The sequence below is a fragment of the Cebus imitator genome, unplaced genomic scaffold (assembly GCF_001604975.1).
Source record: "Cebus imitator isolate Cc_AM_T3 unplaced genomic scaffold, Cebus_imitator-1.0 Scaffold136, whole genome shotgun sequence".
Classification (NCBI taxonomy): Eukaryota; Metazoa; Chordata; class Mammalia; order Primates; family Cebidae; genus Cebus; species Cebus imitator.
In genome coordinates this window covers 3,452,854-3,469,617 of record NW_016107451.1, presented here as the reverse complement: position 1 = coordinate 3,469,617, position 16,764 = coordinate 3,452,854, and the positions used below count along the sequence as shown (strand labels likewise).

The following is a 16,764-nucleotide window of genomic DNA, read 5'->3' as shown; positions in this document are numbered from 1 at the left end:
CACCTAAAACAAGACCAGGGCCAGGAAGAGACTAACAGAAGATGAAAAAAATCAGCTTCAGCTTTTAAAGGCTGCTTTAACAGTAGGAAGTATACGCCTGAACTAACTGCCTCTTTTCCTCCATATTTTAGGACTAGTGTCAATAAAACAGGTGGTGAGTGTGGGGGAGGGGGAACTTCCCGTCCAAACATCATACAGAGCTATAACTTCTTCCAAACCCCAAACCTTACTTCCTGCAATTTATGTAAACAGATCACAGACCACTCTCTTCAAACTAAATCATAACCCAAGCAAATAGCACAAGATTCTATTTCTGGGTCTGTCATTAACTCACTAGATATTCCTAAGGCTTCAGTCTCTCTACTTTGCTCAAAAACTTAACTACCTAATATCCCGTCCCAAAATCATCATGTGGTCTAATAAGTAACTCTTTCCCAATTTACAGATTTATTTTTACAGAAAACCTGATAAAGGTATATGAAATTAGATCCCATTATATGTTTAAATCACCTATATTGAATATACATAAAATACAAAAAATCCAAAAGATTATCTACTGCAAAAATGTTGAACTCCTACATTTTAAGCAACCTTAAAGGTATTCACTAAACAAAGACAGAATAAGCTTTTGGAGGGCTAAAGGCTGTGAGGCTTTAAATTTGAGCTCAGTTATATTAAAAAAAACAAGATGCCACTTCTCTGGATCCTCTATCTTTATCTTGGGCATTTGATTCATGTGCTTTGCCTGGTGTAATTCAAAGCAATAGATCCTACCCATATTGCTGAAGAGTCCACTGAACCTAACATAACTTACTGGCTGTCAGAGGAATAAAATGCTGTACTGTAAATGAAAAAATAGGAAGCTATAAAGTCTCCAGTGTCAGAGATGTTTAACAAAATAAAAATTACCTGCCCCATTCTCAAATTCAGTAAAACAAACCACTGCTAACTTTATAAGAATCATTTCTATTCCATTCCTGGAAATCCTGACTTAGGAGTCTACGGTGAAAGTTGGGGTATCTATTAACTAAAAGTTACCTCAGATGATTCCGGTGTAGTTTGATTCTGAAACTACTGGTTTAGGACAAGGGTAGCAGAAACATTTCTTATCATTTGTCAATAATGCTCAATAGGTAGTGACTGCCTGAAGTGCTATAGTGAGAAAATCATGTTTAAACACAACCAGAAATTAGTAGTCTGCCAAAGACATGCTGATGGGGAACTGGTAACATGCAAATCTGTCATCTCTGATTCAGTTAGACCACTGAATGGACTGTTTTTAAGGAGACTTTTGAGGTAAGAAGAGATTCAGGTGTGGATTATTTGCTTTTAACTGGCAGAAGCTCCAGCTGACTCAAGGAAGGTAGGAAACAGAACAACAGGCCTGGTATATGTACCAGGACCCTCCAAAAGTACTTATTAAGCACCTAGTATTACACAGAAAAATAAGACAGTATGATTTCTGCTCCTAGGATATTCATAATCCTGTTGGAGAAATGAAAATTCTACATAACAAAAAAGTGGGTTCTTTAAATAAAATAAATAAAAGAATTTTTGTGCCACTTTGAATAATGTTGGGAGCCAGTGGAAGAATTGAGTGACAGGCCAAAAACTGTCAAGTATGAACTGACTCAAGAGGGAACCAACTGTGAGTTTCTGATCAGTACATGATAAGGAGATGTATGAAGAAGATTCCATTGGCATCATTTTCCAGAGAAAAAAATGGGAGATTATTATCATCAAGGCATAAGGCACTGGAAGACAAATAGCCCATTTCATGTTGTTTCTATAAGCATCTGTCTCTACCACTGGAATGCTGGCTCCTAGTGGAACATGTACACGTCGAATCAACTTTTTATCTCCCATAATGCCTACCACATGTTCTACACATAATAAATAATCCAAAATGATTGCTGAATTGTTGTAAAGGAAGAAAAAAATCTAGCAGATATTTCAAAAGGAACAGAGAGTTTGATATAGATAGAGATGTGAAGTGCCAAAAAAGTCCAATTATCCAAAAAGGGGGAGAGTGGGAGGTGGCTATGGTTCAGGTAAAGGAGATTTAAGAAATAAAACAACTAAATGCAATGTATATACCTCATCTTGATCTTGAGTCAATTAAAAACCAACTGTAAAGAGATATTTTTAAGCAATCAGGACATTTTATTATGAACTGGGTATTAGATGACACCTAAAAATATTGTCTATTTTGTTACATACAATGATGGCAGGGGTTATATAAGAAAATACCAGGTGGGCGCAGTGGCTCATTCCTGTAATCCCAGCACTTTGGGAGGCCAAGGCAGGCAGATCACCTGAGGTCAGGAGTTCAAGACCAGCCTGACCAACATGGAGAAACTCCATCTCTACTAAAAATACAAAATCAGCTGGGTGTGGTGGTGCATGCCTGTTATCCCAGCTACTCAGGAGACCAAAGCAGGAAAATCACTTTGAACCCAAGAGGCAGGGGCTGCAGTGAGCTGAGATCGTGCCATTGGACTCCCGTCTGGACAACAAGAGCAAAACTCTGCCTCAAAAAAAAAAAAAAAAACTACATTTTTTTCTTTTCTTTTTTTGAGACGAAGTCTCACACTGTCACCAGGCTGGAGTGCAGTGGCACAATCTCGCACTGCAACCTCTGCCTCCTGGGTTCAAGCGATTCTCCTGTCTCAGCCTCCAAGTAGCTGGGATTACAGGCACCCGCCACCACGCCCAGTTAATTCTTTGTTTTTAGTAGAGATGGGGTTTCACCATGTTGGCAAGCTGTTCTCAAAACTCCCGACCTTGTGATTCCCCCGCCTCAGCCTTCCTAAGTGCTGAGATTACAGACATGAGCCACCACGCCTAGCCAAAAATATCTACATTTTCTTAGAGATGCATGCTAACATAGGAATGAAAAGACAGTGTCTATGATTTTCTTTGAAATACTTAAGCAAAAAAGAAAAAAACATTTGACGCCTATGTAGCACCTATCTTGATTTGCTGAATCTCAATGATGGGGAAAGGAGGGTTTTTTATATTTTATATACTTCTGAATATACTCAAAAGGGCAGTTGGACTAAAGTTGTTTGGTGTTAGTTGCTCAACAATACCAATGGACAATTAATTCTTTTTATTTTCTTTCTCAGATTTCAGGAAGCTAAGAATGACCCGTACTTCTGAGAAAACAGCCTAGACTCAATCAGAAGAAAATGGGCATTCATTAGTTAGCTCTACTAATAAGAAATCTCTCTGAATCTACTCAAAGAACTTCTTGTAAATTAATATGAGAACTGAATATGAGCCAAGAGAGTGACACAGCTGCTAAAAAAGAAACAAAATACAATCTTAGGCTTCATTAGAAGAATAGTATCCAGAAAAGGAGGGTAACAGTACCATGTACTCCTCGCTGGTTAGTTCATGACTGGAGAATTGTGTTCTGGCTTTTTTTGGTTTTGTTTTAATATAAAATCAAAAAAACATCACCTATGGATGGAAATGTGTTCTGTTTTGAGCACCACATTTTAAGAACACTTACAGGACAGAATGATTGGAAGGAGGGATATCAAACTAGTAAGGAATTAGAAACCAAAAGTGCATAATGACTGAAGAAACTGGGTGTGTTTAGTTTAGAGAAGAAAACTCTTTCTAGCCTTCCACTTCACCTCTACCATACAGACCAGTGTAGTGTTTTCCACAGGATTTCAAGAGTTGTTAATGCATATTCCGTAATTAAAGAAGACTGAGGTAAATACTCTTTTTCTCTAAATGACTTAACAAAGTGTTCAATATCCTAAACAGCTTTGTTAATGTCCAAGAAAAGGGATGATCAGTATTTCTCAAATATGACCATTCATTCATTCATTCATTCAACAAATATCTACTAAGCACTAATTATTAGTTAACCACTTCTCCAGGTGCTAGGAACACAAAATGAACAGTTTTAACATCCTGGTGGATAGTTTGGGGGAACAACCAGGCTAAGTCTCTATTCCTCTAACTTGCACTGTGCTTCCTCAATTCTAAGTCTTTGACTATGCTCTCAGCCTAGAATGCACCATGTCTAATCTTAATCCAAACACTATCTCATCCACGAAGCTTTTTTCATCATCGTAAGCAAAAATATTCCCTCTTCTTAGTAAACCCATAGCTCTCAGTATTAGTACCCATTTCTTGCTAACAGACTAAGTCTCTTAATTACCTTTGGGTCTCTCACAATATCCAGGACAGTGTCTTGCATGCACAGGTACTCAGGAAATATAAGCTGAATAAATAATCACCTTCAAATAATTGGATTATCTTATAAAAGAAGGCAGACTAGGTAGGTCTCTACTGTTCCACAGGAAAGAAATAAGCAAAAGTGATGAAGTTAGATGCAAATTCTACTTCAATTACAGCTAACAACAGGTTCCCTTATCAGTGCCCAAAGGTGTTCTCAAAGTAGCCAAATGACTATATGCCAAGTGTTTTAGGGATATAGTTCACTGACATGAATGATTAACTCTTAAAATTCTAGGAAGTACTGTATATCTTACTGTATTAGACAAAAGGTAATTTTTGAAACATGCTATCTGTAGTAATAAAAACTTCTTAAAATTAAGCTTAAACATGAAATGTCCTTTCATTTATTAGTACAGTGATACATCACTTAGCTACAGGGATACTTTCTAACAAACGTGTTGTTAGGCAATTTCATCACTGCACAAACATCACAAATGTACTTCCACAAACCTAGATGGTAGAGCCTACTACACACCTAGGCTACATGCTACAGGCTATATTGCTCCTAGGCCATAAGCTTGAATGGCATGTTACTGCACTGAATATGGTAGGCAACTGGAACACAAAAGTATTTGTGTATCTAAACACAGAAAAGGTATAGTAAAAATACTGTATTGGTCAGGCACTGTGGCTCACGCCTGTAATCCCAGCACTTTGGGAGACCGAGGCAGGTGGATCACCTAAGGTCAGGAGATTGAAATCAGCCTGACCAACATGGAGAAACTCCATCTCTACTAAAAATACAATATTTGCTCGGTGTGGTGGCACATGCCTGTAATCCCAGCTATTCAGGAGGCTGAGGCAGGAAAATCGCTTGAACCCAGGAGGCGGAAGCTGCAGTGAGCTGAGATCATGCCATTGCACTCCAGTCTGAGCAATGAGAGCAAAAACCCGTCTCAAAAAAAAAAAAAAAAAAAAAAAAAAAAGATGGTACACTTGTATAGGGCACTTACAATGAATGAAGCTTGCAGGACTGGAAGTTGCTCAGTGAGTGAGTGGTGAGTGACTGTGAAGGCCTGGGACATTACTGCACGCTACTGTAGACTTTATAAACACTGTACACATAGACTACATTAAATTTATTTTTTTTAATTACACTACAAGATTATGATGGCTTTGAGGTCACTAGGCAACAGAAAATTTTCAGCTCTATTATAACCTTATGGGACCACTATTGTATATATATGTGCCCCACAGCTGACCAAAACGTCATTATGTGGCACATGACTGTATGATGACTATATAATACCTACTATGTGTCACACACAGTGTTAAGTATAGAGGATAAGAGACACAAAGACACTATCCCCATCCTGGAAGAGCCAATACAATGCTGTTTGATTATGTTCCCAAAGCAAACCTGATATAAATCTGAATGCCTAGGTATCTACCTCAATAACAAATGCTCCTTAGATGAGGAAATTCCTTAGATTTTCAATATTTTGCAATCAGAGAAATAACTATGAAGTCATCAGCTTCTCTTAAAGCCATCTATTCACACTCCTAAATATATTCAGGTGTTTGAACAAGCTACTCATTCTGCCTTTCTAGTTTAAAAGTAGAAGACAAAAGAAATCACAGGATACTTCCAGATGCCAAGGACATCTTGAATTTTTCTCCCAAACTGAAAGCTGTAGTCTTTGCTGGCATGGACCCTGCCTTACTTGTGTCCCCAGTATTTAGCACTGTGCCCAGGACACAGCAAAACAGTGAACAAATGAGGGAATCAGTGAGAGAAATGAATGACTCCAATGTACCTGGATGAAAAAGAATACCTTAAAGCACTAACAATTTGGTTTTTTATTAGAAACCTGCCAAGGAATGGAAGCATGTAAGTAGATCCTTAAGTTAGTTTTCAGGATTTAAAGTGCAATTTCTAGGTAATTTATTGACAAATAATTACCATAAGTAAACTTAAGGTCTTGGTTGCTTCTAAGGGACTAAAATTAATTTATTGATCAGCAAAGCTAAATGACCAAACTATAATGCAAAGAAAAACCCAAACCACTTAATACACTCACAACTTACCCATAAGATAATCAATAACTCATCAAACTTATTTAACAAACTGCTTAGAAATCAAAACAACTTCATAGCATCAAGTGTTTAAACGGCTCTTCAAAAGTCCTAAAATCAGGCTGGGCGTGGTGTCTTACACCTGCAATCTCCGCACTTCGGAAAGCTGAGGTAGGCAGTCACATGAGGTCCGGAGTTTGAGACCAGCCTGGCCAACATACTGAAATCCTATCTCTACTAAAAATACAAAAATTAGCCAGCCATGGTGGTGAGCTTCTGTAATCCCAGCTACTTGGGAGGCTGAGGCAGGAGAATCACTTCAACCCAGGAGGCTGAGGTTGCAATGGGCAGAGATCACACCACTGCACTCCAGGCTGGGAGACAGAGCAAGACTCCATCTTAAAAAAAAAAATCCTAAGATCCACATTTTTGCAAATTCTCATTTGAACCATAAAAATCATAAACTGTATGCTTTCTTTTTCTTGAGTATAAAAGTGATATGGTCACTGCAGAGAGCACAGAAAATATACACAGGTTCAAAGAAGAAAATTTAAATTATCCATCATGACGCATTCTCTCCCAGTCTTTTTTCCTATGCAGATGTAACTTCTTTATATACTGTTACTATTCCTACACACCAGGCAACAGACAACACATCTCCCACTGTGCCAGTAACCTAGGCATCCCCAGCAGAATCATGTTCCAGGGATACTTTCTTAATGTCTAACTTTTATAGATGTGTACTTTTATAAAACAAGACCAAATCTGCTATTGAGTAATCCTTTAAAGTTTCCATTAACTCCTACAAAGACAAAGAATGCAGATTCAAGTAAAAATGCTTCCAATGACTAGAAATGGACCTAAATTTAACAAGGGAAGAAACTGCCCCCATTGGTTTTATGTACCCTAAGTCTGATATTATCATAAGCTATGTTCTGCTCCAAGCAGACCAGGTCCTTTGAGGTCTACAATCTTTCATTTTTACCTCAAAAATCCAAAGTATGTTCCTCAACCAAAACTTTGTCAGTTTCACACTACAAGCACGAAACAAGGAGAATGCAAAGTCTGGGTTCCGGTATCTGCTCCACTACTAAATAATTGAGTGGCATTGGGTCCTAGCTTCTATCTCATTTTCTCCATTTGTCAATAGGAATATCACTACTAATGCATATCATAGGGCTGCTGTAAGGCTCCAAAATCCAACAGATCAGATAAAGCGCGCTTGAAAAAATATTATTCAAATTTAAGGTGGAAATCTTTTGAAAATACACATCCCCTATAAAAACATAAACACCACTTCCTCTGATATGCAAAGGTGCCATTTCTAATGGTGATGGCTACCCATGTATACATAGTGGGACAATACCATCAACAGATCTGTACACAGGACAGACATGCAAAGTGTCACAGACTCACAGATCCAACTACCCTAGCAGAAACAGACGACATTTATCATTCACCTCCTGTCATCAGAGTCTGCTCCATCCTAATTCACAAAGGCCAACCTGACCCTGATTACTGCATGTTTGACTGTTGTGCCTGTAATTACCCAAAATTTAACGCCCAAGCCACAGAAACTTTTTAAAGTTAATTTTAATAATTTAACAAGCACCCATGTACCCACCAGCCAAAATCTAGGATCTTTATGATAACCTACTTCCATCATATTACAATCCCATCTCTCTGTAAGCAAACAAAATTTGCAACGGTTATTGAGTTCTAGCAGTCTTTCTATCATCCATTCCTCTCACAAATCCGTTTCAACACAATAGTACTCATTAGAAACAAGCTTTATTAATGGTGTCAAAGGTCAGGTCTCAATCTTAAAAAAAAAGATGATTCCAATTTACAAGGTTTTTAATAAGGTCACACTGGCACCATACTCTACCAATCAATCAAGATCAATCTTACTTCCTTAGTAACCACTATAACACTGAGGAGGACTCTATCTAAGCAGGAGAATTCCATTAGAACTTTTCATTTTGTACTCCAGGTGAAAACTCTGACTTTCTGAAAGTCAGTTTATTGGGTAAAGTCTCCTTGACACAGACTCATCCTGGAATAGCTAGCAAAATCTTCAATGGAATCCATTGATTCTACACTGATTTGAAGATAATGAAAAACAGACATCATGCAGCTTCTGGAGAGACTCTCTAAAAATTCCCTCCCAGGCCAGGCCTGGTGGCTCATGCCTATAATCCCAGCACTTTGGGAGGCCAAGGAGGAAGGAAAAGGCCAAGAGTTCGAGACCAGCCTAGGCACACAGCATAGTCAGACCTTAGATTAGTTAGGTGTAGTGGTACACACCTCTACTCCCAGTCAATTGGGAAGCTAAGGCAAGAGGATAGCTTGAGTCTAGCAGTTTGAGGTTGCAATTGCCTCTCATGGAGCCACTATACTCCAGCCTGGGTGACAGAGCAAGACCTTGTCTCAAAAAAATAAAAATTCCCACCCAAGGACCCAGTGATCTTCAAATTATTAGCATTCAATTCAGAACAGAGTTCTCTAAGACTGTAAGTTCTAACAAGAGTTCCTCTTATTGCACTCTGAGTCCCACTATGCAAGTATGAGTCTGTTACAAACGACTTCATCAACTGATGACGGGAAACAAGTCAGACGGTGTGGTATTAAAGTAGGTCTAATTACATCAAAATCAAATAACTTTAGATTTATGGTAAACTTTTTTTTTTTTTTAAAGATGGGGTTTCACCATGATGGTCAGGCTGGTCTTGAACTCCTGACCTCGGGTGGTCCACCCACCTCGGCCTCCCAAAGTGCTAGGATTGCAGGCATGAGTCACAGCACCCAGCCAGTAAAATTCTTAAAGCAACCAAGTGGCTTAGTAATTATTAGAAATTAGGCCTTTATTAATGGTGTCAAAGTCAGAGCTCTTGTTAAATATGGTCCTAATTATCTCATATCACATATTTACACTTATCCATTTTTTTTTCTTTTTTTTTTGAGACAACGTCTCACTCCCTTGCGCAGACCAGAGTGCGGTGGCACGATCTCGGCTCACTACAACCTCCACCTCCCAGGTTCAAGCAATTATCCTGCCTCTGCCTCCTGAGTAGCTGGGATTACAGGCATGCACCACCATGCCCAGCTAGTTTTTGTATTTTTAGTAGAGACAGGGTTCCATCATGTTGGCCAGGCTGGTCTAGAACTCCTGACCTCAAATGATCCACCTACCTTGGCCTCCCAAAGTGCTGGCATTACAGGCGTGAGCCACTGCGCCCAGCCACTTATGCTATATTTTACCTTGTATAGTACAAAAGTTTGAGACTGTATGAGTCTCATTGCCCTTTTGTTTCATTTGTTTCGTCCTGATCCTATAAAAGAGTAATAGCCACTTTGAAAGAGGTTACATTCTCAGGTTATCAGTTGATATACATGTCAAATAGAATAGCAGCCAAAGGTGCCTAACTACAAAAGGTTACTTAAAATAAGTAGAATGTCATTGTTATAAATATAAAAACAACATCTGGTTCCATATAACAAAGCTATTTCCATATCCCAACAGATGGCCCACAGTAATAATGCTCTGCTGATCTGATTATACCAAATTCTATTAAATCAAAAAATCCTGTACAGCAGATGCCTTTTCCAATTTCAGAGTAAGTCAATCTCTTTAACCAAAAACACTATGCTTTGGTTCTTATTTGTGCATTAAAATCAAGTTATACCAATTAAGATGGTCAAATTTTTTGACAGTTGTCATAAAATGCCACTGTGGTGTTTTCTGGGTTTTGGAGTGGGAAAGGTAAAAAGTAACTCCCTCTAGAACTAAAAGACTGTTCAAAATGGAAAACAAAAAGTCATAGTTAAAGGAAGGCTAAGGGGAGAGGTAAAAGTGAGCTTCAGCTGCCTCAAGCCAAGGTTTCTGAATAGTGGCAATGTGGAAAGCTAAGTGACTAATAAGGCCAACAGTGAAGATCAGTGAAAATAATGTAATTTCTGAGCTGAGAAGCTTTGAGACAAACAAAAAAATGTCTAAACAACGTGTATCTTTGCACACTGTAGTGTTACGTCCACTTTAAAAAAAAATGGGGATGCAATGTCAAGTTAACTTTGCTGTTTTAACTGTTTCCCCAGCTACATTCAAAATCAAATCTTCATATTCTGCTCATGCACTTACTTGAAATATTATCTTCTATTAATTCATAACACAGTAAACAGAACAGAGTAGTAATTAAGAGCCACTGAGTTCTCAAAACAGACTACAAGGGTTCAAATCTTGGCTCTTTCCATTCCTAGCTATGTTCCCTTAGTCAAATTACTTAACCTCTCTGTGCCCATTTCTTCATCTGTAAAACTAAGAAATATTTATAAACTCCACAATATATTTATAAAATCTATTTACAAAATTTATAAAATCTGTTTACAAAATTTATAAAATCTGTTTACAAAATTTATAAAATCTTAGGGGTTGTAAGATATGGATAATGAATGTAGAGTGCTTAGAAAACTTTTAGGCCCATAGTAAGGCCTCAAAAAATGTTAGCTAGTATTATCATTATCATTCTTACCACATGAACTCTGTGAAAGTTCTGAAAGAAAAGAAATATGAAATGATTTGTCTAAAACACAGAACAAACAAGTGCCAGAATCTAGGGGGGAAAAAATCTTCATTTTAAGTCCAGAAGATTAACCATTAAAAATCAGTGGGTTGAGTGTGGTGGCTCCCGCCTGTAATCCTAGCACTTTCGGAAGCCAAGGCTGGATCACTTGAGCCAAGGAGTTCAAGACCAGCAGAAACAGCAACATGGCAAAACCCCTTCAATACAAAAAATGCAAAAATTAGCTGAGTGTGCTGGTGCACACCTGTAGTCACAGCTACTTGGGGGGCTGAGGTAGGAGGATCACTGGGGCCCAGGTGGTTGAGGCTGCAATGAGCTGTGATGGCACCACTGCACTCCAGCCTAGGCAAGAGAGAGAGCAGGTCTCAAAAAAAAAAAAAAAAGCAAAAAAAAAAAAACCCAGTGATTCTTCAAGTAAGTACATTTTCCAGTCCCTCTAAGTCTCCCAGAAATTACATGGGGATCCCTTAAGTTAAAATAGCAGCATCGAGTAGTGGATATAGTACAGATATGAACCAAGAAGACCCACTTGCTCCATCAATTACTTAGGTGTACAACCCTAAGCGGGTCACCTAAACTTCAAATTGCTCATCTCAAGATGTTCTGCCTTTATCACAGGGTTGTTGAGATCAAATAAGACAATGTATGAAAAAATGTATGTAAACCAATAAAACACTACATGAATGTTCAAGGGCCATGTCTTATTCATCTTTATATCTCCAACGCCTAGCAAAATGCATGGCAGAGATTATAATCTAAAAAAAAAGCCATGGGAGGGGTTGGCAGGGTAAAGATTCGATGAAAATGGGGAGGAGTTTAAAAAAACAAGAAACTTGGCCAGGCGCAGTGGCTTGCAACTGTAATCCCAACACTTTGGGAGGCTGAAGCAGGCAGATCACTTGAGGTCAGGAGTTCAAGACCAGCCTGGTCAACATGGTGAAACCCTGTCTCTACTAAAAATGAAAAAATTAGCTGGGCATGGTGGTACATGCCTGTAATCCCAGCTACTAGGGAGGGTAAGGTGGGAGAATTGTTTGAACACGGGAGGCAGAGGTTGCAGTGAGCCAAGATTGCGCCACAGCACTCCAGCCTGGGTGACAGAGACAAACTCCGTCTCAAAAAATAATACAAGAAACTCAAATGCCCATCAACTAAAGCAATGGATATCAATGTAGTGTATCCATACAGTGGAATATTATTTGGCAATAAAAAGCAATGAAATGCTGATACATGCTACACGGATGAGCCTTGAAACATATGCTAAGTGAAAGAAGTCAGACACAGAAGACCATATGTTGTATGAAATGCCCACAACAGGCATTTGAAATTGTCAACATATCTATGAGATGGTAAGTGCATTAGCATGGCTGCCTGGAGGTGGGGGTATGGGAAATGACTGCCAATGGGTACAAGGCTTCTTTTAGAAATGCTGTCCTAAAAAGGACTCTGGTGATGGTTGCACAACTCTGTGATTACACTAAAAACCACAGACTTGTATACTTTAAATGAATGAATGATAGGGTATGTGAATTATATTTCAAGAAAGTTAGGTTTTTTTAAAAATAAGATAAATTTAAGAAGAGAAGCGTTAAAGTATAAAATCACTGGCTTTGGAACATAAGTTCGTTTCTTTTTTAAAGAAAATACTAAGACTTACCATATCAGATCGTAATGTCTCTACAAATCCTGTCACCTATTCTTCTCCAGCAAAGCTGTCACCTATTCTCCTTCCTTTCAAATTTCTCTCTAAGGTTACAAATTATCTCCTCTGGCTTAATTCAATTGTCTTTTCATTGTAGTCACTGTTTCTGAACTTCTATACTGCATTTGAAACTGTCAACACCCTGCCTTATAGAAAATCTTTCTATCCTTGGCTTCTGCGGAACTGATGCACTTTCTGGTTCTTCTCAGAATGCTATTTGGGTCCCCTATTATGGGACCCAAAATTCCAAACCTCAAAGTTCTTTCTTCATTATACTGCTATCTTCCCAACACACATCTACTGATGTGTTCTACTAGCATCTATATCTCTGGTCAGTGCAAAATCTACCTTTCATCTAACTGTTCATTATATATAGAAATAATTACATGCATGAGGTTAAGTAACTTGGCCAAAGTACCTTCTGATTTTAATAACTCATTCAGATTTAATGAATTAAACACATGTAAGGAGCTTAGAACAATGTCTGGCATACAGTAAGTAGTCAATAAATGTTAGCTATTATTTTATTCCCACAACCACTATCTTATATCAGACCCTCATAATCTTATTCCTAAAAGTCTCCAAGAGCATTCCAGTCAGTCTCTCCACTCCCAGGACACTCAGCTGATATAAAAAACCTTCCTCAGGAACAAAATGCATCCTCTTACTCTCATTCTTTAGAACCCCTTGTGGTATCCTATCAAACTAAACCCCCTATCCTTGAAAGATCCTCCACCAATACCCCCTCGCCAATCCCAAACTCATTTATTATTCACCAACACAGATGATCTGACAGTCAAGCTACTTGATATCCTTTGCACACTGCCACTTCTCTGCCTTTGCACAGGCCCCTTCAACTCTCCTGAAATACACCTCTTCCCCGTTGGAAATTTGTATCTTTCTCAAATGTCACTTATACTTTTGACTTTGGTTGTATCGTTATCCCAAGGAGAAATCTGATGGTGTTTGGTAATTCGGAAAGATGAACATGTTGTTTCCCCAACAGAAGAAACAACTCTGTTCTTTTGACGTAAGTTTAAGCTTTCCAAGAGACCACATATCTTATTCGTCTCTTCATACCGACTACTTCACACATAGATAACACCGTACTTTGCAGAAGTACACAAATGCTGACTGACTTACCAAAAAAGAAAAAAAAAAGCCTCAGTATGTATCAGAACAACATTCTCTATTTTCCACTGCCCCACCCATATTTAGCATAATGAAAGCAGACAGAATCTAGAATCTATATTTAAATATTTTCATTCTACATAGAAGGAAAAGGAAGAATACATGAACTGTACCAGATAAAAGGAAAAAATGTCAAAAACACACTCAAAGAATGTACAATGTGAAAAACAAATCAAGTGAGAATGCAGGCCACTTTGGAATCTAACAAGCGACTCTGAAACATTAAGATTTTTTATTTTACCCAAACAAATGAACAAAAAATAGCCAAAATAAACACGTTCTGGCCTCATCCAAAAAAAAAAAATCTAATAAAAGCATGAAAACTTCCCACTTTTGTCCTCAGCAGCACAAAACCTAGACTCACCTCAATTCTGAGACACAAAAGCAAAAAGAGAAATCCTCCTATTTAAGAAAGTTAATCACATCTATAATATATGCCACTCAGACAGAAAAAGAGAGAGGAGTTACTGCTTTTCTATAAATACTTGCTAGGGACCAGGAGGAATAGGCTTCTCTCACTGTTACTGTGGTCTATTGACCTATTCCTGTACACGGGAGCAATCTGTAGTCTCAAAAGAGCAAAATGGAAGATGGAAACCTTAATCTGGAAGAGACATTAAGAAAAAAAACTACTCAAAACACGTTTCAAACCAGTTTCGAAAAAGGGAGTGCAATGGGTATGCAACAGAGTAAAAGTGAAGTAAAACAGCTTCTACAAAGTAAGTGACTAGGTGAAACTAGTGCTGCCCTATGAGAAAAAGAGCTATGTATATAACGCTCCTATGGTATGCTTTTTCACTGGGAAACAAAACAGAAGGAAGAAAACAAACACAAATAAATGTAAAAAAAAAAAAAAAGACCAAAAAGGTGCCCACCAATCTCTAAACTCCCTGGCTCTAACTCATTCAGGAATCTAACTAGGGACAACACAGATGTGGACCGCACCAACAAGGAATAGAAAAACCTTTGCCAATCAGACACGCAAAAAGTAAAACAGAAATGACAGATATACACCTCAATACATCCGTAGTATTCTCTTATTCTCTTTATGATTATTCTCTCTTTATGATTAAGCAATAGAGAAAAGAATAAGAGCTGCTAATGGAAGACGAGAAAAGATGTTAATGAAACTAAGCCCTGTTATGTCCCCTACTGGCCTCAATTTCAGAGTACAACTCTTGATTCCTCATCTAACCAACAGTCGGCCTCAGCAAAGCAAACTGACCCTAACGTCTTCCATGCCACCCGGAGGAAATCACAGAGGAAAAACCATCCCGTTACCCTCCCTCCTCACCAGCTGCAAAAATGGAGTAGGGGGGGCGGGAGACACTCTACCACGTGGGCAGGATGCAACACACACAGGACAGCAACACGTCCGCACGGAACGGCTGCCTTTGCCCTAATCCCAGCAAAGGACACCGACACAGGATGGGCGGGAACGCAGGCCCCCTTGCATGGGCCTCCTCACCCCAAAGGGCCACCCCGAAGCGCGAGGTACGCTCGCCCTGCCGGCAGAAAAGCGCCCCCAAGCTTGAAGGGAAAAAGCCGCAGAGTGCCGGGGTCGGGGGCTAGCCGAGGCCAGGGGACAGGTCACGGAGGGAAAGAGACAGTCGCAGCCTTCGGACTCGGCGCCCCCGGGATCTACCTCTGGTTCCCCGGGGCCCTGTCTGGGGGAGGGGCGGGAGGCGCGGAGCCGCGGCTTTCCAGCTGAGGGGCAGCAGCAGCTGAGGAGAAGCGCCGCGGGGGAGGGAGGGACCCAGCCCTCGGCGCCCGCCAGGCCGCGGCCCGGGCCCGGGCCCGAGCCCGGGCCCCAGCCCAGGCCCCCTGCCCCTCCCGCGGCCACTTCGCAGCGCGGCCGCGGCTAGAAGAGACAGGGCGTCTCGCGGAGGGCAGCCCCTGCCCCAGTCCCGGGAGATGCCCCAGCCCCGCCTCCTCGCCCGCCGCCCAGGTCCGGCCGCCCAGGCGGCGGGCACTTACCTCAGGCTGCGCAGGCCGGGACGGCCCGGCCGAGCCCCCGGCCGCTGCGTGAGTCTCCGCCCCCAGGGAAAGGTCCCAACGGTGCCTAGTGCGAGCGGTCGAGGCCCCGAGCAGCGCCGAAAGCAGCGGCGGCAGCAAGAGCAGCCAACATCCGGGGCCGCGCACCCGGAACTACTTCCCGACCCGCATTCTCCCCGCCCCCCCCCAACCTCGCCACCGCCGCCGCCGCCTCTTGCGACGTCGCTGCGTCAAGTCCAGCGCGGTCACGACTGCTTCGACGCGCGCGGGATCCCTCCGCTGGGACAAGTAGTGCCCTGAGGCTGCCGGGGCTCTGCCTCGGCGCAGCTGGTGTCATCTAGCAGCCGGCAGTTCCAAGCGATTTGGGGTCCCTGTGCCTTGGAGTGGCGTCTGGAGAGTGAGGGCGGCGGAGGCTGCCCCGCAGTTGAGGACAGTAGGGATCGTTGGTTTTGAACCCTGCCCACGGATACCTGCGGCCCCATGACCCCAAGGAATGGTGCCAAATGTCCTTCCCCGCCCCCCAACCTCCGCCACCTCACCGTAGCGACAGGCACCTTAGCCTCCTCTCCAGGAAACCTGACGCCTTTTCCGACCTGGCACACCGCGGATTCCGGGACCCCCAACAAAGGCGCCTTGGACCTTCAGGACACCCCTCCTTTCAGAGCTTCATGAGCCCCAGGTGCTAGACGCGTCTCTGCCGAGGCCTTTCCCGTACCTGGTCTTACTTTCCTTCTTAAAGCAAAGGAGTTGGAACTCTAAAGGCCCTTCTGATTCTCAAGGTAGCTACCCAGGTTATGGTCCTGCTATCAGTAGGCGGTACGTTTAGAAGGGGTAGTTTTGGTCGACTATTGAACTTTGGAATTTACTTCTACGTCGGTCTTCACTGATTCTTTCTCTAAACTATTAAGACTGAATCTGGCCTATAATTTCACACTTAATTGCATTCCAGAGTATTATTTGCTGTTGCTTCATTCGCGTTAGTCACATATTCCCCTGCAGTACCAAACACACTTTTGAACT

At 41.0% G+C, this 16,764-nt stretch overlaps 1 protein-coding gene across 6 annotated transcripts in view; it reads right to left on the bottom strand.

Annotated features, from left to right (window-relative positions):
- The window catches only part of FOXJ3 (forkhead box J3), a 175,340-nt gene extending 159,393 nt beyond the window's left edge, over nucleotides 1-15,947 (bottom strand). For 4 of the 6 annotated variants that reach the window (XM_017541778.2, XM_037743187.1, XM_017541780.2 and 1 more), the window contains exon 1: nucleotides 15,727-15,947. The gene's annotated coding sequence lies outside the window, so the exon portion shown is untranslated. The other 2 variants (XM_017541779.2, XM_037743185.1) reach the window with 2 other exon arrangements.
- Nucleotides 15,948-16,764: the final 817 nt, after the last annotated feature.